Source organism: Panulirus ornatus, chromosome 20, assembly GCF_036320965.1.
Source record: "Panulirus ornatus isolate Po-2019 chromosome 20, ASM3632096v1, whole genome shotgun sequence".
Classification (NCBI taxonomy): Eukaryota; Metazoa; Arthropoda; class Malacostraca; order Decapoda; family Palinuridae; genus Panulirus; species Panulirus ornatus.
Genome location: NC_092243.1, coordinates 11117773 through 11139495, shown reverse-complemented (window position 1 = coordinate 11139495; position 21723 = coordinate 11117773). Strand labels below are relative to the sequence as shown.

At 45.6% G+C, this 21723-nt stretch overlaps 1 protein-coding gene across 3 annotated transcripts in view; it reads left to right on the top strand.

Annotated features, from left to right (window-relative positions):
• Window positions 1–21723, top strand: part of Vps16B (Vacuolar protein sorting 16B) — a 512904-nt gene that overhangs the window by 358633 nt on the left and 132548 nt on the right. For 2 of the 3 annotated variants that reach the window (XM_071674702.1, XM_071674701.1), the window contains exon 2: window positions 5281–5345. The gene's annotated coding sequence lies outside the window, so the exon portion shown is untranslated. The remainder of the gene's footprint in view (window positions 1–5280; window positions 5346–21723) is intronic. The other variant, XM_071674703.1, reaches the window with a different exon arrangement.

The following is a 21723-nucleotide window of genomic DNA, read 5'->3' as shown; positions in this document are numbered from 1 at the left end:
TCCTGTATATGTATGTGTAAATGTGTGTGGGTGTGGTTGGTGAGTGGGTGGGTATGTGTGGCTGTGTGTGTGTGTGTGTGGGTGTGTGAGTAATCACTCATTTCTACTGTGAGGGGAGGGAGTTTTACACACGTGGGGCTCTGTCTCTTGAACTTCATTTAGCATCAGACGACTTTTTGAAATTTTGAATGCTGTCCGCATTTACTCAACCCTCACTCATTTTTTTTTTCCATTCATCCTCACTTGTATACTATAAAAGTACAGATTTACATTTTCATCACAAGTTTCTTACGTAATTCCATATCATATCCTCTGGCTGGTCTCTCCCTGTGTCTTTCGGAGAATTGTTCGCTGTCCGTGCCACCAGTAGGTTCAAAAAAGAAAGTTTATGACCAGTTCACCTTTCACTCTTTTCTCTTCCATGATGGGCAAATCTAAGTCCTCGAGCCTCTCTCTGTAATCCAATCTTCCTTGATTATATCACCTTCTTTGTTGCTCTCCTCTGGACCTTCTCTTTCAGCTCTTTGTGCTTCCTTCAGTGTCATGACCAAACCTGAAAAGCTGAATGTCTTATCATCTATAAACTTGAATTGTTTATAATTTTCTGATAGACAGTTGGTCGCCTTCAATCGTTTAGAACTCGAGGGTCATGACGACAGGTGAGGGACCATGTCGACTCCCAAGTCCCTTTCACACACACACACACACACACACACACACACACACACACACACACACACACACACACACACACACACACACATATACACCGCCGCTCACCCACATCCACCACACTTGCTGCTGCTGCTTATATAACCTGCTGGATGATGGTCTTCGCGATGCCCGCCATGGCTGAGAGCCATCGTCATTCCTTTGTTTTTCCCCCGGAGTTCAACTTCCTCACTTATGTATCAGACCAGCTCTGAAGTCTGCCCAGGTTCCCTTGTAAGGTACTGCAGTCTGACTCACTTTTCACTTCCCGCATGACCCATGCATCATCTGCAAACACACACACACACACACACACACACACACACACACACACACACACACGCATATATATATATATATATATATATATATATATATATATATATATATATATATATATATATATATATATATATGTGTGTGTGCAACAATCACCACTGCAAAGATAAAATGAAAACGATGTGTGTGTGTTTAAAAACTATTATGATAGAGGCTGAAAGTGTTATGATAAAGATATATATATATATATATATATATATATATATATATATATATATATATATATATATATATATATATATATATATAGTGTGTGTGTGTGTCAGTGTTTTCATTCATTCATACATACATATACGGGCAATACATGAACCCCTGTAGCACGGAGAGCTGGGCGGGTGAAGGGCGCCGGGGCTTCAAGTTATACAAATTACAGTTAATGACGACCAGGCCTGGACAACCCTCCCTCCCAAATTATGGGCGACAGCCCCCGCACCGGACATGTAATTTACGGCTTCCTAGATTAAAAAGAGCCGGGCATAAAGGGCTGCTGTTATTGAGGTGTTTTGGCGTTTGAATGATTTTTTTTTTCCCAGACGGGTGTGTGTGTGTGTGTGTGTGTGTGGGTGTGTGTGTGTGTGGGTTGGGGGATATAGGAGGAGGGAGGAAGTCTGGTAATGTCCTCGACACACGTCGTTTGTAAACAAATCGTCAGATGAGTCAAGCAAACGAGACAGGTTTATGTCTGATGTCTCGAGTCTTTGAGAATAAATGAGGGTTGTAAATGCTTTATTGTTTATTCCAATTGCTCTATATTTACTCAGATCCCTTGATGAATAGTTTGATATTTATTCTTCCAACCAGATCTTTACTGAGACCCTTAATAAATGGTTTATATTGATTTCTATTGCTCTATTTTTACTGATACCCTTAATAAATGCTTAATATTCATTTCTCTTGCTCTGTCCTTACTGAAATTCCTTGATAAATGCTTTATATGTGTTCCTCTTCCTATACCTTTACTTAGATCCTTAGTAAATGTTTCATATTTCTTCTTTTACTCTGGCTTTATTGAGGTCCTTAATGTTTGATATTTCTTCCTCTTGCTCTCTCTTTGCTGAGATCTCTTAAGAAATGCTTTATATTTCTTGCTCTCTCTCTCTCTCTCTCTCTCTCTCTCTCTCTCTCTCTCTCTCTCTCTCTCTCTCTCTCTCTCTCTCTCTCTTAAAGATGCTGAGATCCCTAAATAAAGCTGTGAGTTTGGGGGAGGAAAGAAATCATTCGTCGACTGGAAAATAGCGAGCCAGCGAGCGGTGGTGGAGGAGGAGGAGGAGGAGTCAAACTGGTGAACGACCTTTTCCCATTACCGGAGACAGAAACCTTTTGTCCCGTGCAGCCATCACCCCAAAACTTTATATCTTCCACTGGAAGCATTGGCTCCCCGGATTTTTAGATGTCCACACGAACGAAATACGAAAAATAAAAAAGGAAAAAAAATAATATCGAGAGACGCGTTTCATATCCCTAGATATTATTTTCTACTACAGAAAATCGTAATGAATTACGAACTAGCCAAGTGTGTCTAAGTTTGAAGATCACAAGTTGGTTCTACTGGAGGGGGAAATCGTGTTGTATAAAGACATGGACTTGAGGGGCGGCTGCTCAAGACTGGATCATTCAGCGTGACGGTCCTTAATCTGTGGCCTTCTTGTCCATGCAGGTCGGGGGCCTGCCAGGCCAGGCAGGCAGGCAGGCAGCCTCGAGGGAACTGTTCCTCTGATTGCTCTCTGGTCCAGCCCGCCGCCGCCTGACCGGAGGCATAAGGGCGTGAGTGGGAGAGGGAGAGGGAGGGAGAGCTGATCCAGGCCTGCTCAGCGCATCAGGGGAAGGGGGCAGGAGGAGGGAGGAGAGATGGGAGGGTAAAAGAGGAGTAGAAGGGGAGGAAGGATGAGAGACTGAGAGAGAGAGAGAGAGAGAGAGAGAGAGAGAGAGAGAGAGAGAGAGAGAGAGAGAGAGAGAGAATACTTTCAGCACGGGAAGGAAGGGAAACGGATAGAAAAAGGGGATGATTAGGAGCACACTCGTAAGGGCACTGTATCTGTCGTCAGCCGGAATCACACACACACACACACACACACACACCACCACATCGCCACCACACCGCCGCTCTACCACACCAGCAACCCCTCCGCCAGTCATCACCACCACACCGCCACACCACTGCTTTCGTGCAGTTCCACGACCGCAACACCACTGTAACCCCATTGGCACCACATCAGACCACCACTACCACACACCCCGACGTGCTTCTACCACATCCTCTAGTGTAAGTAGACCTCCGCCACAACGACGCACTTGTCCGTCATCCCTTTCCCACCACAGCCGATGCTCACCACCACACCACCATCTCCACAATTGTCTCCTGCCTCTACCACAGCTTAGATTACACACCCTCCCTCGCTTTAGCCTATCCCGCGACATCGCATCTGAATTTCCCCATCAGCCACACAGCGCAGAGTCCCGCCACACAGCGCAGAGTCCCGCCACACAACCACAATTACCACACACACCACACCACACCCTCCGCCGAGCCTTTGGCACTTACCTGCAGCCACTGTGGCGAAGACCGTCCATGATTCAGCGTAGCGAGGGGTTGCCTGGCTGGCTGATCGACCAGCCCCTCCCACCATCACTGGTCGACAGTGTCTGGTAGAATAACTGGACGAACGCACTCCATATACGTATTTGCTTCTCATCTATCTCTCGCATCACACGTCTTTCACTGGCCACTCCATTTAGTCTACCTGTCTCTTATGAGGTGTCTGGAATAATGTAAAGGGAAACACTTAAGATTATGTTTTCTTCATTATGTCTCTGTGGTTTATGCATACCCCAGGAGGTCGGAGGAAGCTGAGTGGTCAGTGGCAGTGTGGTATATTGCAGACGTCTTGGAAAGTGGAAGTGTATTTATTATCTCTGACAATCCGAAAGTTTTTTATGCATATTATTTTACGATATGTACACTAAGAACGTTGGCGTATTATCATTACCAGAATAGATGATAAAGAAATACGTAAGAAGCAATTAATCTGTTTGGCTTTTATCCAGCTCGAAGATTTCTATTTATGAGATTCCCGCAGCTCTCACAGAATCAACCACGTCCACATCCCGGGGCCCCAGGCCAAGAAGTGTGCTGATGTTGTGTGCATGACGTGATAGGGTGAGTGTAAGGCAGTCTAGGAGTAGGTGTCCTGTGTCTTCAGTGTGGAAGGTGCGTCTAGTGCATGAGGTGTACTAGGATGTGTCGAATCGATGTGGATGGGTTGGATGATGTCCAGAGAACAGACGAGAAAGTGTGACTCGGGTATGTCTGGGGAGTGTCGTTTTTTCCGTGAGGCGCATGTCTGGCGGAAGAAAGCCCATGGCCAGGTAAGGGTAAGGGTTGTTTAGCGTTTGTCGAGTCACTGCGGCGTGTCTTTTGTCAGTGTGGTGCACATGCGGGAGAGGGTGTGAGGTAGTGGAGGATCTATCTGCCTCAATGGAACTCTCTTATTGTGTTCCTGTGTGGAGCGCAGCCGCGAAGCTTTGGGAGCCTATAAAGGGGTCCTAGTATTAACGAATTGAAATGATCTTATATATATATATATATATATATATATATATATATATATATATATATATATATATATATATATGTAAGCTGGGAGAATTCGATAGATGATCAAAGCGTGAGCTATTGTCATATATGTGAGAGGGACGAGGGAACAGTGTCTGTGAGAACACACGTTGGTAAGGTTCACGGACTTGGATAAAGATGAACTTGCCTACAGATGCCGGGAGCTTATGAAGAACTGGAGACAACACAGTGCTAAGGCACAACCCATCAGGTCTAGAGCAGGAATACAATAAAGGTCTCAACTCAAATAGGATAACAGTGTTGTGTATTGGAGACAGAACACTGGTATATGAAGTCTAAAGGACGAGATGAAGGACGAATCACTGTGGTACTGAGTTGTGGCAGAGGATGATTTCCTCGACCAGAGTGTGAGTGCTTTACGAAAGGCGATTATCATTTTCACTTGGAAATATAGTTTTTTTTTTTCCCTGAGTGAGAGGACGTCGTGAGTCGTGAAGCATTGTGATAAGATCTATAGATAAGAACTGCAAGATTTGTTGCTGCCCGAAGAGAGAGAGAGAGAGAGAGAGAGAGAGAGAGAGAGAGAGAGAGAGAGAGAGAGAGAGAGAGAGAGAGAGAGAGAGTAAAGAGACTTGATTTCTTCTTTTCTCTTTCAGATGTGATCGTGTCCTAGGGTGAGAGCCGTGTTGAGCGGGCCTGTGGTGGGTGCTTCAGACACAAGGTAAGCAGCTTACTGTTGTTGTATTTCCCTTTTTGCCCGTGAGCCGATGACTCGGTGGCTTAAACCCCCCTCCCCCGAAACACTCTTCTTATTCTCGCTGTCGTATCCCTCGTGATCCCACAAGGACGTCGTCGATTTCTCTCGGATTAGGGAAGTCACTGACAAGGGTTCCCGCTGAGGCCAGATGCGCCACGCGTCTTAAGCCCTTCCCGTCCCCACAGATATATAAACCATGATGACCACCTTTGAGGTGCGCGCGCGCGCACGGGCTTCCCTCAGTATTCCCCACCGATGCTGCTGCGACCACATTTGGCGTTCGTGGATGTTATGTCTTACACACAGCTTGATATTCAGTTCACCACTCATGACGAAGGAGGAGGAGGAGGGGAAGGGACATCTCGGTGTTATTTGAGATGAGAGGACATTGCGTCAACACAAGGGGCGATCGTAGTGTTTGGGTTGAGAGAGGCTCTGTAAAAGGCCTGTTTCTCACCATCCGTTTACTGTTAAGGAACCGCCAGTATCGTACCGAGGTGGCCACATGATGATGATTCAAATACGTGTCATGGTAAATCCTTAAATACCTTGGCCATTCTCCCAGCAAGTTAGAACAGAGGAATACGAAAAGGACAGATACCATTGACCATGGGGTTACTCCAGTGAGTCGAATCGGCTCATTCAGTATCCGTCATTTTAGGTATAGAACGACAGTGAGATCGAGAGAGGGACATACCTTCCTCCTGGACTTTTGCCCTCCACCACAGGGTTCTCGGTCGGGGTTCGTGTTGTCCCTAGGTCCTCACCGACCCTTGAGCCGCAGTAGTCCATGGGTGTCGCACTCCACCACGTCGCTGGTTCAGAATGGAGCGAGTTCCTCTGAAATATCAACCTCCTCCTAATCCCTGGGGACGGAGTGTTGACCTCTGTCTGGTGCGAGGCCCCAGCACGGTGATGACTGACCTTTTGACACCACGGATGTTGAAAGCGATAGCGCGACCACCGTCCCCAGCTCGGAATTTCGTGTTGAGTTGGCGTCATTGGTCGGCAATCATGATACAGTTTCGTCAAAGAACTTGTCACTTGAAAGGGTTACGTCTTGTCTCTGCTACTGAGCGTAGCGCAGCCTTGGACCTGCAGGATTCCCTGGAAAAAGGGTCCTGGATAGTATCATCTTTTATCCAGTGAACTTACAGCTGTGGGAACATCACGTCCTTGGGAATCATTTGTTGTCTTATGTCAACGCAAATAGACTCCCACCTCACGACGCTGCTGGCCAGCCAGCATCTCACACGCGAGTGAAACTACAGTCAGTACTCAGACTGGAGACTCAGAGTGACTGATCAAAGCTCCTGTGTACCAGGGTCTAAGGTAGCTGATTGGCCCTAAGATTCATCCCTGATCACACTCATAATCACAGAGGAAATTAATTATGATAATATGATCGATTTTTGTACTTCGTATGGCATGGATTTTCAGCTTTGATAACCTTCAGCTGTTGGTCGGCTCCGAATCCAAGAACGTCCATGTGTACACACACGCTGTCTCTCAGACGCGACAAGAACGTTCATGTGTACACCCACGCTGTCTCTCAGACGCGACAAGAACGTCCATGTGTACACACACGCTGTCTCTCAGACGCGACAAGAACGTCCATGTGTACACACACGCTGTCTCTCAGACGCGACAAGAACGTCCATGTGTACACCCACGCTGTCTCTCAGGCGCGACAAGAACGTTCATGTGTACACACACGCTGTCTCTCAGACGCGACGCTTCAGGTAGAGGGTTATGTACCAGACGGAACTGGTCAGACTTGCCAGGGAGGGAGGGAGAGAGGGAGGGCTGAACACGAAGAAGAAGACGAGGAGGAAACATCGTGGTGAAGACATGGTGAGAAATGGATTGTTTCACAGTCTCACCTCAGTGTATCCTGGGGCACTCGCCTCTCTGCTTCTCCGTAGCCAACTCGTGAGCGGGGGATGGTGGTACTCTTGGTTTCGGACTCGTTTTTTTTTTTTTTAGCACGGACAGAGACCTCACTGGCAAGACTCCTGGTAGCTGATGAATCAAATCCTATGGCGATTTAAATACATAGGGAAGAAGTTACTGTGAGAGGACACATGAGCATAGATGCTCGTTCCTGGATGGTCAACAAAACCATCTCCCAGGTGATGGGTTTAGTTCTACGGCCTGTCGTCAAGGCCCCAAACTCAACGCCTCAACCCCAGGTCAACGCCCCAACCCCAGGTCAACGCCTCAACCCCAGGTCAAGGCCTCAACCCCAGGTCAACGGCCCAACCCCAGGTCAACGCCCCAACACCAGGTCAACGCCCCAAACCCCAGGTCAACGCCCCAAACCCCAGGTCAACGCCCCAAACCCCAGGTCAACGCCCCAAACCCCAGGTCAACGCTCCAAACCCCAGGTCAACGCCCCAAACCCCAGGTCAACGTCTCAACCCCAGACATTAATGGCCTAGTCGACTGCGTGGTGTCATTCCATCTTGCACGTAACCCGACCCCAGACATCTCCTGGCACTACTGCTGGAAGGTAGATAGTCCGTAGGAAGGACTGAGCAAGTTCACCAGACGAAGGTTACCAGTGGTGGAAGGGACGAAGATTCACATACACAAACGACTTGCTTCATTTCTAATTTTCGTTGCTTCATTATTGGTTATATGTCCATCTGTCTGGATAATATCTTTATAACAGTGTCGAGTGAAAGGTTGTATTTATTTTCTTTTTCTTGGAATTCTGTTGTACTTACCAGTGGTTAAAGTAAGGGGAGGACCATCAGGAAGTGGATGGTAGACATGATAGCGACGAACCAGCCACTTTTAGTAGCGCGGAGACGAGAGCAGTTAAGTGAGAGTTAAGGTCATGCAGCCGCTGCGGTAATTGAGGCTCGTAACGAGGTCATTATCCCCTCACAATGCCTCCCTCAGGTGTCACCAAGACCCTCACCTCACCACTCTAGATCCTGAAGGTGTCTTTACCTCCGGCTCGTTGTCTGTAGCAGATGTATCCAAGGCCGCCACCCCAGGCGCTTTTACGCTTCGAAAAGAACGAGGCGGAAGGAACCTTTCGTTTAATATTTCTCCGCAAATATACCAAACAGAATGATGCATTGAAAGCAGATGAATGCCATCTACAAACTTCTGGGAGGCGGAGGGATGGGTCGGGGTATTGAAAGGTTGTAGATTGTAGCACAACTGCATGGTCGCCACTTGGCTATGACTTTGTGTGTGGGAGGATCAGCAAAAGTCTACGGTCGAAACCAGCCACAGTTCACTTACCCGGCTAGAGAACCGTATAACATAGGGACGTAACAACACTCTACGGGGATTACAACCCACAGTCCACTAACACAGGCATAATCTACGCTGTAGTGTGTAACATGGTCGTGTTCAGCACCTAAAACCCTCACTCCACAACAGTGTAACATGGTCGTGTACTGTACCTACAACACTGACTCCAAAGCGGTACAATCTTCACTCCACAACAGAGTATCATATAGTCGTTTCCATTACCTACAACCCTCACTCCACAACACTGTAACGTGGTCGTGTTCAGACCTACAACCCCTGACTCCACAACACTAACGTTCTCGTGTCCAGACCTACAACCCCTGACTCCACAGCAGAGTAACGTGGGCGTTTCCAGCACCTACAACCCTAGCTCCACAACAGTGTAACATGGTCATGTCCAGACCTACAACCCCAACGCCACAACACACTACAGTGTATCAGGACATTAAACATTCAGCGTAACTTTCAGCTGTCAGTACCGAACACATAGCTCTTATTTACAACTCGCTATAACACACTTATCATCCTTACATTTTATTACATGCTCATAATAACTCTGGTTGATACAAGGGCCTCCCACAGACCTCTGGTTGTTACATGGGCCTCCCACAGAGCTCTGGTTGTTACGTTGGCCTCCCACAGAACTCTGGTTGTTACATGGGCCTCCCACAGAGCTCTGGTTGTTACATGGGCCGCCCACAGAGCTCTGGTTGTTACAGAGACCTCGCACAGAGCTCTGGCTGTTACAGGGGCCTTCCATAGAGCTCTAGTTGTTACAGGGGACTCCCATAGAGCTCTGGTTGTTATATGGGCCTCCCACAGAGCTCTGGTTGTAACAGGGGCCTCCCACAGAGCTCTGGTTGTAATAGGGGCCTCCCACAGAGCTCTGGTTGTAACAGGGGCCTCCCACAGAGCTCTGGTTGTTACAGGGGCCTCCCACAGAGCTCTGGTTGTTACAGGGGCCTCCCACAAAGCTCTGGTTGTAACAGGGGCCTCCCACAGAGCTTTGGTTGTAACAGGGGCCTCCCACAGAGCTCTGGTTGTTACAGGGGCCTCCCACAGAGCTCTGGTTGTAACAGGGGTTTCCCACAAAGCTCTGGTTGTAACAGGGGCCTCCCACAGAGCTCTGGTTGTTACGTTGGCCTCCCACAGAGCTCTGGTTGTTACAGGGGACTAAGTTGATTATATAAGGGAATCAATTGCACGATTATATTGCATATGGAGCAGCTAATTACCTTCACCATTGGTTTGGCTTTAGTCAATGTTGCAATGCACTGTGAGTGGACAGATATTACAATACCAGTTGATAATTTTTCAGTGATATGTATTACCTTTTGTGACAGCCTGGAACACTTCATGCTTCAGGAACGTAACATATATTCATAGATTGACGTATCGAGGTACTTGGGAAAATGAATTCTCAAACCATAAGTTTGCAGTGAGACCAAATCTCTACCAGAAAATAGAAATCACATTTACGATGCTCAGTTTCGTCTCAAGTATGAGAAGCATTTCGGCTCCTTATTCACAAATGACAATTTGCAAGTGATCCTTTATGGATGATCTGTATACCTTATAACTTTTACGACACTAATCTGTGAGTTCCTGATGCCTTAAGCCACTATCACAAGCAGCCTCGAAAGGACCCGATCGATTCTCTGTTGCTGTGTGAATTCCTTTGTATTATTTTCTACTCCTTGATTCTAAGCGGCAGACAGTGTACGGAAATCTATTGTAGACAGACTAGAAGATACTTTGAGCACCACTTGAGGTAAAGTGCTGGAAGCGATGAGTACAGTGAATGCTGATGAAGAGTGAGTCAGTCAGTGAATCTGTAAGAATTTTTTTTCAGGTACGTCAGTTATGGTTAAGGTTTAGATCAATTTCTTATTAAGGCGAGCATAATGAATCCAGCCAGTAAATGGAGAAAGTATTGGTACCCTTTCCCTGCTCTGCTTCGATACTTCTGAAGCCTTCCAGCACGAAGCTTACGAATCATTTGAAGCTGTGGGCCGCTGAAACCAACTGAATCTAAAATATGAAATCCGGCATTAATTCTGGAGTATTTCATCATGGTATATACGAAGCATCTAAGGTCGATGCACCAGAAGCATCTGAACTTACTGTGTCAGAAGCATTTGAATCTGGTATCAACCCGATGCATTTCATCGTGGATGCATGCCATGTATCCACAGCTCGAACCCTTGAAGCATGTGAACCCAATGGATCTGAAGGTTCCGGACACTTCCGTCTTTAGTCTGAAGCATCTACGAAGAACCTTTTGGGCGGGGGGAAGGGAGGGGAGAGGGGTGGTTGAAGCACCTGAAACCTTTAAGTCTGAAACACGGAAATGCTTCATTATTGAGATGCTTTAAACTTGAATCTTCCGAAGCGTTTAACCTTTGAGTGTACCAAAGCTGCTTCAGAACTCTTCATAGCTTACACTTTTAAACGTTGAGCAGCGTTTTTTTTTTCTTTTTTTTCTTTTTTTTTTGAGAAGTCTTTTATTTTGAATCTTTGAATTTGTTCCTTCTTAATTGTGTGACAGTCCGCCACTCACGTATTCCCATGAACCTTAATACTCTTTCGGTCTTTGGCTAATGGGTGCCAGAAGATCTCCTTTGAGTATTTACAAACGTTTTGCTTGAGCGTTGAAACGTTTCTTATGGGAGTATTTCAGTAAAGCCTCTGGCTGAAGATGTTCACCATCTTTTCCCTTTAAACGTTTGACAATGACGCAACTGGAGCATTCGAATGATCGTCGCGAAAACGTTTTAAAACACATTCGGCTGAAAGGTATCAACATTTCCCTTCTCGAATACTTGAAACGTTTTTATACAAGAGTATTTGAATATTTCTCGTAAGATTTTCAGTAAACCTCCTCGCAAAGGTATTTCGACATTTCTCGTTGGAGTAATGACACATCTCTCGCTGGGGCATTTAAGCGTTCGCTTCCCACCAGAATGTGAAGGCTTGACGCTGGTGCGTCCAATCCTGGGTCGCAATATCTGAGGAGTGGTGTCGGAAAAGATTTTCCTGTGACATAACGTCGGGGGAGGAGGTAAGAGAGGCTGGGGGCAGACCAAGGAGAGTGCAAGTCTTCCGCTAAAGACAACATTCACTGGGATGGGTCTCCTTGACCAAGACAATCGCATGTTTACCAAATGGCGTCCTAGCTTCGTCTCTATCGTTGTATATCAACTGACTGTTATATTTCTCCCTTGTGTCTCTCCCCTGATGATGTGATGATTACACGAAAGTGCACTTGGTGACTTATCGTGTTTCATTTTCCCCGTGGAATCTTAGGAATATATATATATATATATATATATATATATATATATATATATATATATATATATATATATATCTTGCTCTACGAAGTTCATAACATTCAACCTTTGCTCCCCTAGCCTGTGCAATTAAGAGCTTTGACCTCCGGTTGCATGGCACGAGACGAAGCTTTATCTTCTGCTACTGATATGGGCTATCCGTTTGCTTCCGGAGGTCTATAATTACCCAGTAGGGTAACACACAAGAACGTCAGGGTAGAGATTTTAAAGGAGTAAAACCCAAGGAAAGAAGGACCCCCCCCCAAAAAAAATATATATTCGCAGGAAGTTATAGAACCCATTTTCTAACTGTCGTAATCTTTTTGGATTGGCTCATCTTAATTCCTAAGGGAGGGAGGGAGGTTGGATCATTCTTTAGCCCTCCCGTCTGGAAGTCTTAGAAGTGAGAGGAGTGTGAGAGCGCCTCTCATCCCTCATTCAGCTCTCCCCCTCCTCGGCTTTCTCACCCCACCCCACCGCGGTCGCCCATAGGGGAAACCTGCCCCATTAAAGTCAAGCAGAATATTCCGATTTATGTAATCTTTTTTTTAAATGCTGGAGTCTCTCGACTAGTGTTCGAGGGGAGAGGCTTGGGTTGTTCAAGCTTCCCTCTCTTCTCTTCACTTCCGTGTTCAGAAATGAACATGTAAACAGAGGAGCCCTAAGTATTTACACTTATCTAAAGCCCAAACTTATATTTATTAAGGAAAAATTGATGAACAGTTTATCAGTCCTTGAAGAAAGTTAAGTGTACATAGTGACTGGATTGAAGTGACTTAGAATTGTCATTGATGATGATCATGATTTAAGAAATTTTAGGGATTTGATCCATAGTGATCTAATTTTGTCTCTAAAACTAATAATAAGCTTCACATATCTACGAGTGGCTATATTTGTTTCCCTAATGATAACTTTACCTTATCAGTAGATCAGGCGTAGTTCACTGACTCTACTTTCCAGGTAATACAACACAAAACTTGTGAATTCCTTCATCCTGAAGTTGGCTTGATTTTTTGCTCTTATACGAGCCAAGATATTAGAGTTGTAATCACTTTCGGGAAAAAAAAGAAGATGGCTTCCTTCGATTTTCGAAAAGGAAAGAAAATGGCTTCCTTCAATTTCGAAAAGGAAATAGAAAAAGGCTTCGTTCAATAATGTTACCATTGGCATTATTTGTTTTCTGTTGATTTTAGCTTCCCTGCTTTTTTAAAACCTTTTAGCCAAAAATCAAAGACGAACACTGTATTCTAAAGAAATATTGCCCCAAAGACGCGTTGTCCTTGTTAGACTCCAGACAATAACATTACCATTTTACTTGCAGTATCTCAGATTGAGGTAACAAAAAAGAAAACCTTGTTAAATTCAATGATTCCAAGACACAGTTCCTACTTATATCACTTTCATATCATCACTCGTTCTCCCTCTGGCCAATTCCAAAAAACACCCCCATGTCATCCTTGCCATGCCAGAGACGCGTTGGTTAGAACCAGACCCGCCACTCTGTCTTGGCAGCCTCCACAGTAATCAACATGACAATATGTGTTCTTCATCAGCTGGAGGTCTACACAATATGTGTTCATCATCAGCTGGAGGTCTACACAATATGTGTTCTTCATCAGCTGGAGGTCTACATAATATGTGTTCTTCATCAGCTGGAGGTCTACACAATATGGGTTCTTCAGCTGGAGGTCTACACAATATGTGTTCTTCATCAGCTGGAGGTCTACACAGTATGTGTTCTTCATCAGCTGGAGGTCTACACAATGTGTGTTCTTCATCAGCTGGAGGTCTACACAATATGTGTTCTTCATCAGCTGGAGGTCTACATAAAATGTGTTCTTCATCAGCTGGAGGTCTACACAATATGTGTTCTTCATCAGCTGGAGGTCTACATGATATGTGTTCTTCATCAGCTGGAGGTCTACACAATATGGGTTCTCCATCAGCTGGAGGTCTACATAATATGTGTTCTTCATCAGCTGGAGGTCTACACAATATGTGTTCTTCATCAGCTGGAGGTCTACACAATATGGGTTCTCCATCAGCTGGAGGTCTACACAATATGTGTTCTTCATTACCTGGAGGTCTACACAATATGTGTTCTCCATCAGCTGGAGGTCTACATAATATGGGTTCTTCATCAGCTGGAGGTCTACATAATATGTGTTCTTCATCAGCTGGAGGTCTACACAATATGTGTTCTTCATCAGCTGGAGGTCTACATAATATGGGTTCTTCATCAGCTGGAGGTCTACACAATATGTGTTCATCATCAGCTGGAGGTGTACATAATATGTGTTCTTCATCAGCTGGAGGTGTACATAATATGGGTTCTTCATCAGCTGGAGGTCTACATAATATGGGTTCTTCATCAGCTGGAGGTCTACATAATATGTGTTCTTCATCAGCTGGAGGTCTACATAATATGTGTTCTTCATCAGCTGGAGGTCTACACAATATGTGTTCTCCATCAGCTGGAGATCTACACAATATGTGTTCTCCATCAACTGGAGGTCTTGCGCAGGTGTCGTGGCCAGCCCTTCTCGTGAGCGGCTGTATTAGCTCTACAGCAGTGCTGGACACACACACACACTCACACACACACACACACACATAGTTGGGAATGCTTCTCTTCGCACTACCTCTGTATTTAGCCAGAGTGTTATCAAATGCCCTTCCATCCTATTGATGGTTACCCAGGCGTCTCCTACCTCCACGAACACCTCCCTGTTCACCCATGATGGTCTCCAGTCTCCCTAATAACCACGGTAGCTCTCTTGGGTTGTTATGAGGTGTGTCTATGCCACTGAGGCTTGGATCCTCGGCTCGCGTATGGCTGCTGCTTCCCACTGTTTCTTTGTTTGGGGGACCAGCCAGCCTCACGAGGATTGGCCGTTAGGATGCCTCCTCCTTCCCTCCAAGAGGGAAGCTGTGGAACACACTCTCTCTCTCTCTCTTCTCTCTCTCTCTCTCTCTCTCTCTCTCTCTCTCTCTCTCTCTCTCTCTCTCTCTCTCTCTCTCTCTATCTATCTATCTATCTATCTCTCTATCTCTCTATTTATCTACCTTTCTATCTATCTATTTATCTTTATTCATCTATCTATTTTTATCTATATATCTATCTATTTATCTACCTTTCTATCTGTCTATTTATCTTTCATTTATCTATCTTTATCTATCTATCTATCTATCTTCCCTTTCTTCCATAAACTCTTTAATACTCGGGTCTGTTCACACACAAGGAACTCTTGATTTAATTTTCTTTTTAACTATTTCTTCGTCATATTTTCTTTCCCCCGAGGCAGCAGAGGTAAGGTGGGTGTGCCTTACCTTGTGCCAGGATCGTCACTATGAGCAGAGAGGACGTGTGAGCTGGGTTTTTTTTTTTATTTTCGATTTTACGTTTCCCGGTTACAGCAAGGCTCTATGAGTGTTGAAACAACCAGCATTTCAAATCCTGTGTTTTTAGCATATATCAATGTGTGTGTGTGTGTGTGTGTGTGTGTGTGTGTGTGTGTGTGTGTGTGTGTGTGTGTGTACGTACAAGTAAAGAACGACATGGTACACATATAAAGGTAAAAGACGAGGCCACACCAATGTAACATTATCTCCCCATAACATACAAATAGTCTTCGCACAAGTTCACGTTTACACACACACACACACACACACACACACACACACACACACACACACACACACACACACATATACACACACACACATACACACACACACACACACACACACACACACACACACACACACACACACACACACACACACACGACACTCTGCTCCCACACACACACACACACACACACACACACACACACACACACACACACACACACACACACACGACACTCTGCTCCCACACACACACACACACACACACACACACACAGACACACACACACACACACACACACACACACACACACACACACACACACACACACACACATATACATATCTCATACACAGGTACAGACGTTGCTCCAGACTACACCGTGGGTGTAAAGTCGCCATTGACTTATCACCGGGTCACTGTATGGTCGTCACAGTGCGCCTCATTCCCAGAGGAATCCATCGCTTCCCTCCTACAGGAAGTGAGGCAGTCTTGGAGATGCTGGGTCTCTCCTGCAAACACGACTCCCAGAGTAAAAAAACCCCCCTCCAAAAAAAAAGACCCCCCTTCCCCCCCCTCCTCCTCCTCGCCCCTCCCATTTTTAAGAAAAGAGCCTTTTTTGGGGGGGCTCTCTCGTCACTAAAAGCCATAATCCCATACGCCCAGTGGTCTCCATGGTTTATCGTGACCTATGGATTTACCTCGGCAGGTGTGAGAGGGGAAGGAAGGTGGAGGGAGGGGACCACGTCCCTCGCCAGGTTCGGGAAGGAGAGGAGAGAAAAAAAACCAACACGATCCTCGCCAGGTTCGCTCCTGGCTCGCCTCGCCAGCGGGGGACCCGATCGTAAACTCGCCACTTCGAGATTGGTTGGCAAGTCGTCGTGAGCGGCGAGAAGGTGAGAAGTTGTAGGTGTTACGTTGCCGACGACGCCATGTGTTGGACTGGATCGTTAAAGAGATTTTTCTCTCGTTCTTCGAGAGGTTTATGGGAGCAGCGTGTCGTGTGTGTGTGTGTGTGTGTGTGTGTGTGTGTGTGTGTGTGTGTGTGTGTGTATGGGAGCTGAGTGTCGTGTGTGTGTGTGTGTGTGTGTGTGTGTGTGTGTGTGTGTGTGTGTATGGGAGCTGAGTGTCGTGTGTGTGTGTGTGTGTGTGTGTGTGTGTGTGTGTGTGTGTACGGGCTCTCAAATTGGTCATGTAGCATCAAGGAGTCGTATGTGATTTGCTTTTAAAGTTCTGGCAGAACAGAAAAGGTGTAGAGGTGTTCACCACCTTGCAGGAGGGACGTCACTTGGCTCCATCTTCTGTTCATCAGAAGAAAACGGTCAGTCACTCGTTCTCTTTTTACAGTGACTCTTCTAATTTTTTTCTTTTCTTTTATCTTTCCATCCGCCAGCGTCTCAAGGCCATTTTTCATTCTCTTTTGTGAGTTTAGTTTATGTGAGACTTGGTAAGCATACCTCTTTTAAATATTGATTTAGGGGTTTTTTTTTCTTTTTTTTTAGTTTTTTGGGATTTTTAGTTTTTTTTTTAGTTTTAAGGGATTTTTAGCTTTTTTTTTTTTTAGTTTCTAAGGGATTTTTAGTTGTTTTTTCGTTTCTTAGTTTTTAAGGGATTTTTAGTTTGTTTTTTTTTCTTTTTTTTTAGTTTTCAAGGGATTTTATGGGGTCAGAGGTCATACGCCCAAAATCTCTCTCTCTCTCTCTCTCTCTCTCTCTCTCTCTCTCTCTCTCTCTCTCTCTCTCTCTCTCTCTCTCTCTCACCTGCCGACAACACCAATGATAGATACATGGACGCTAATGATAGATACATGGACGCTAATGATGGATACATGGACGCTAATGATAGATACATGGACGCTAATGATGGATACATAGACGCTAACGATAGATACATGGACGCTAATGATAGATACATGGACGCTAATGATAGATACATGGACGCTAATGATAGATACATGGACGCTAATGATAGATACATGGACGCTGATGATAGATACATGGACGCTAATGATAGATACATGGACGCTAATGACAGATACATGGACGCTAAGGTCTGTGTTGTGTTCGAATTATCTATCGCATTCTTATGACATTTCCCTCCAGAGAAAGAAATATGTTTCGAGTGTAAACTAAGGATCACGAAGGAATTCACGGGAAACACAAGGATGAAGCAGATCGGCCAATATGAGGAAAGCATACAAACCGGAATATAAGAGATGAAACTCCTGTTTCCTCATGTGTGTTTATATCCGACGTCCGTCACTCATACGAAACCAGTCATTATGTTAATGAGGCTTGTACACTCACAGCCCCATCCTCATATTGGTCCTGGTGAGTCTCTCGACAGGTTCTATAGCAGACGTGCGTGGAGAACTGACACTCATAAGGCAAACAGTTGATGAATGAGGCATACCGTATGGAGTATGAGGCGAACAAGGGATGAAATGAGGCACACAGTTGATGAGATGAAGCAAACCGTATACAGTATGAGGCAAACAGTTGATGATGAGACAAACCGTATAAAGTATGAGGTAAACAGTTGATGACGTGAGGCAAACCGTATAAAGATGAGGCAAACAGTTGATGATATCAGGCAAACCGTGTACAGTATGAGGCAAACAGTTGATGATATGTGGCAAACCGTATATAGTATGAGGCACACAGTTGATGATATGAGGCGAGCCATATACAGTATGAGGCAAACAATTGTTACTATGAGGCAAAGCGTTGATAAAGTGAAGCAGACATCTTACATGGCGGGCTCTGGGAAACACCTGACATTATGAGGCAACAGTTGACGATGTGAGGCAAACAGTCTATGAGGCAAGTGGCACATTGTGGGGTGCAAACAGCTGACGTCATGAAGAGAAATCAGTGTATGAGGAAAACAACTGAAGGCATCGTATGACATGAGGGAACATACCTGATGAAGCAAAAGGAAGACGCCATCACATGAGCAGAGCAACGGGTGTGATGAGGTAGACAACTCATAGTGAGACTCATCAAACTGCTGGTGTCTACATGTAAACAACTAGTGACGTAGGACAAGACCGTCGACATCACTGGGCAAACAGCTGATCAAGGCGTGACGTAGCCATCTGATGTCGTTTGGGGGAGACAGGTGTAAGCAAATCAGGCCTCGAATCCAGGTAATAAAGTGACGAGAGATGTCAAGTCGAGAGAGAGAGAGAGAGAGAGAGAGAGAGAGAGAGAGAGAGAGAGAGAGAGAGAGAGAGAGAGAGAATTAAATAACCTGAAATCAACATAGAAAATCCAGGAGGAAAATCGTATATAGAAACACATAGAACCTTAGATAGAGAGAGATATATATATAGAAGAGATGTCAAGTCGAGAGAGAGAGAGAGAGAGAGAGAGAGAGAGAGAGAGAGAGAGAGAGAGAGAGAGAGAGAGAGAAGTTAAATAACCTGAAATCAACATAGAAAATCCAGGAGGAAAATCGTATATAGAAACACATAGAACCTTGGATAGAGAGAGATATATATATAGACGAGATGTCAAGTCGAGAGAGAGAGAGAGAGAGAGAGAGAGAGAGAGAGAGAGAGAGAGAGAGAGAGAGAGAGAGTACCTTATACAAGAAACTAGAATTCTCGAACTAGGGAAACAGCTGGCCCACAGTTCTTAGCAAGACGGAACACACACAGCACTCCATCCATCTCAACTTTCACCCCCTCGGCAGTTTGGCCTCCTGGCGCAGTTTATAGTGGCAGTGTAGAGGCTTTCCAGCAGGAGCACCGGGCGCGGACCCCCAAGTGATGTATGGGCACCGTCAGGTGGTCCTCGCCCCAGAGTGTGGGTGTAGTAGACGCAGGGGTGTCGGTAAATGCTCCTGGCTTTCCTGTGTTCTTTCCTGGGGCCCAGTGACTGTGATGGGCCAGTGAGGTGTCAGTGGTAGATGGGTGTGTACAACCACACTGAACCTTACCCAATGGGTCATCAGTGGTAGGTGGATGTGTACGACCACACTGAACCTTACCCACTGGATCATCAGTGGTAGGTGGATGTGTACGACCACACTGAACCTTACCCACTGGGTCATCAGTGGTAGGTGGATGTGTACAGTCACAATGAACCTTACCCACTGGATCGTTAGTGGTAGGTGGATGTGTACGACCACACTGAACCTTACCCACTGGATCATTAGTGGTAGGTGGATGTGTACGACCACACTGAACCTTACCCACTGGATCATCAGTGGTAGATGGGTGTGTACAACCACACTGAACCTTACCCACTGGATAATCAGTGGTAGCTGGTTGTGTACTACACTGACCCTTACCCACTGGATCATCAGTGGTAGATGGGTGTGTACGACCACACTGAACCTTACCCACTGGATAATCAGTGGTAGCTGGTTGTGTACTAAACTGAACCTTACCCACTGGTAGGTGGTAGGTGGATGTGTACGACCACACTGAACCTTACCCACTAGATCATCAGTGGTAGCTGGTTGTGTACTACACTGACCCTTACCCACTGGGTCATCAGTGGTAGGTGGTTGTGTACAGTCACACTGAACTTTACCCACTGGATCATCAATGTCAGGTGTGTACAACACTGAGCTTAACCACTGGATCATCAGTGGTAGCTGGATGTGTACGACCACACTGAACCTTACCCACTGGATCGTCAGTGGTAGGTGGATGTGTACAGTCACACTGAACCTTACCCACTAGATCATCAGTGGTAGCTGGTTGTGTACTACACTGACCCTTACCCACTGGATCATCAGTGGTAGGTGGATGTGTACAGTCACACTGAACCTTACCCACTGGATCATTAGTGGTAGCTGGTTGTGTACTACACTGAACCTTACCCACTGGATCATTAGTGGTAGGTGGTTGTGTACTACACTGAACCTTACCCACTGGATCATTAGTGGTAGCTGGTTGTGTACTACACTGAACCTTACCCACTAGATCATCAGTGGTAGCTGGTTGTGTACTACACTGACCCTTACCCACTGGATCATCAGTGGTAGGTGGATGTGTACAGTCACACTGAACCTTACCCACTGGATCATTAGTGGTAGCTGGTTGTGTACTACACTGAACCTTACCCACTGGATCATTAGTGGTAGCTGGTTGTGTACTACACTGAACCTTACCCACTAGATCATCAGTGGTAGCTGGTTGTGTACTACACTGACCCTTACCCACTGGATCATCAGTGGTAGGTGGATGTGTACGACCACACTGAATCTTACCCACTGGATCATCAATGTCAGGTGTGTACAACACTGGGCTTAACCACTGGATCATCAGTGTTGGCTGGTTGTGTACTACACTGAACCTTACCCACTGGGTCATCAGTGGTAGGTGGATGTGTACAGTCACACTGAACCTTACCCACTGGGCCATCAGTGTCATCAGTGTTAGGTGAATGTATTCCACACTGAACCTTACCCACTGGGCCATCAGTATTGGTTGAATGTGTACCACACCGAATATTGACCATTAAAGACCAAAGATTCATTGGTCTTAATATTATGAGTTACAAAAGTCAGGTACACATTACTTCCTCTTTTTTTAGGACAACATGAACACTTCCTGAATTAATGAGTCGACCGCTTCAGATGCGCATTTCAGCGAGAGACGCGTTGATTTATGAGTGAGGTGAAGGTCCATTGTGTTCCCTTGTTAATACAAGAGACATAAAAAAAAAATGTGAAGCCATATTGATCTTTTTATACTGAAACGTCGGAATGTGTTATAAGAGTCGGGTTTCTTCCCCGTCCCTTTCGCATGTTCTCTCCCTTAGTCGTTTTCTCTCAAGTCGTGTTGTTTAATGAGGTCGTTTTCTGGTCTTTTTTTTATTCCCGTATCGTGTTCTTTCCATTAGCTTTGTTTCTCTCTCTCTCTCTCTCTCTCTCTCTCTCTCTCTCTCTCTCTCTCTCTCTCTCTCTCTCTCTCTCTCTCTCTCTCTCTCTCTCCCAGATCCTGTTTTCTCATTCCTGAGTCGTGTTATCCTGAGGTCTTTTCTGCTATTAGCTTTGTTCTCTCCCCCTCCCCCTCAGATCCCTGTTTTCTAATGCCCGAGTCGTGTTATCCTCCCTATTTCGCATCATCTCCCTGGGGACGTGTTCTCTCCCC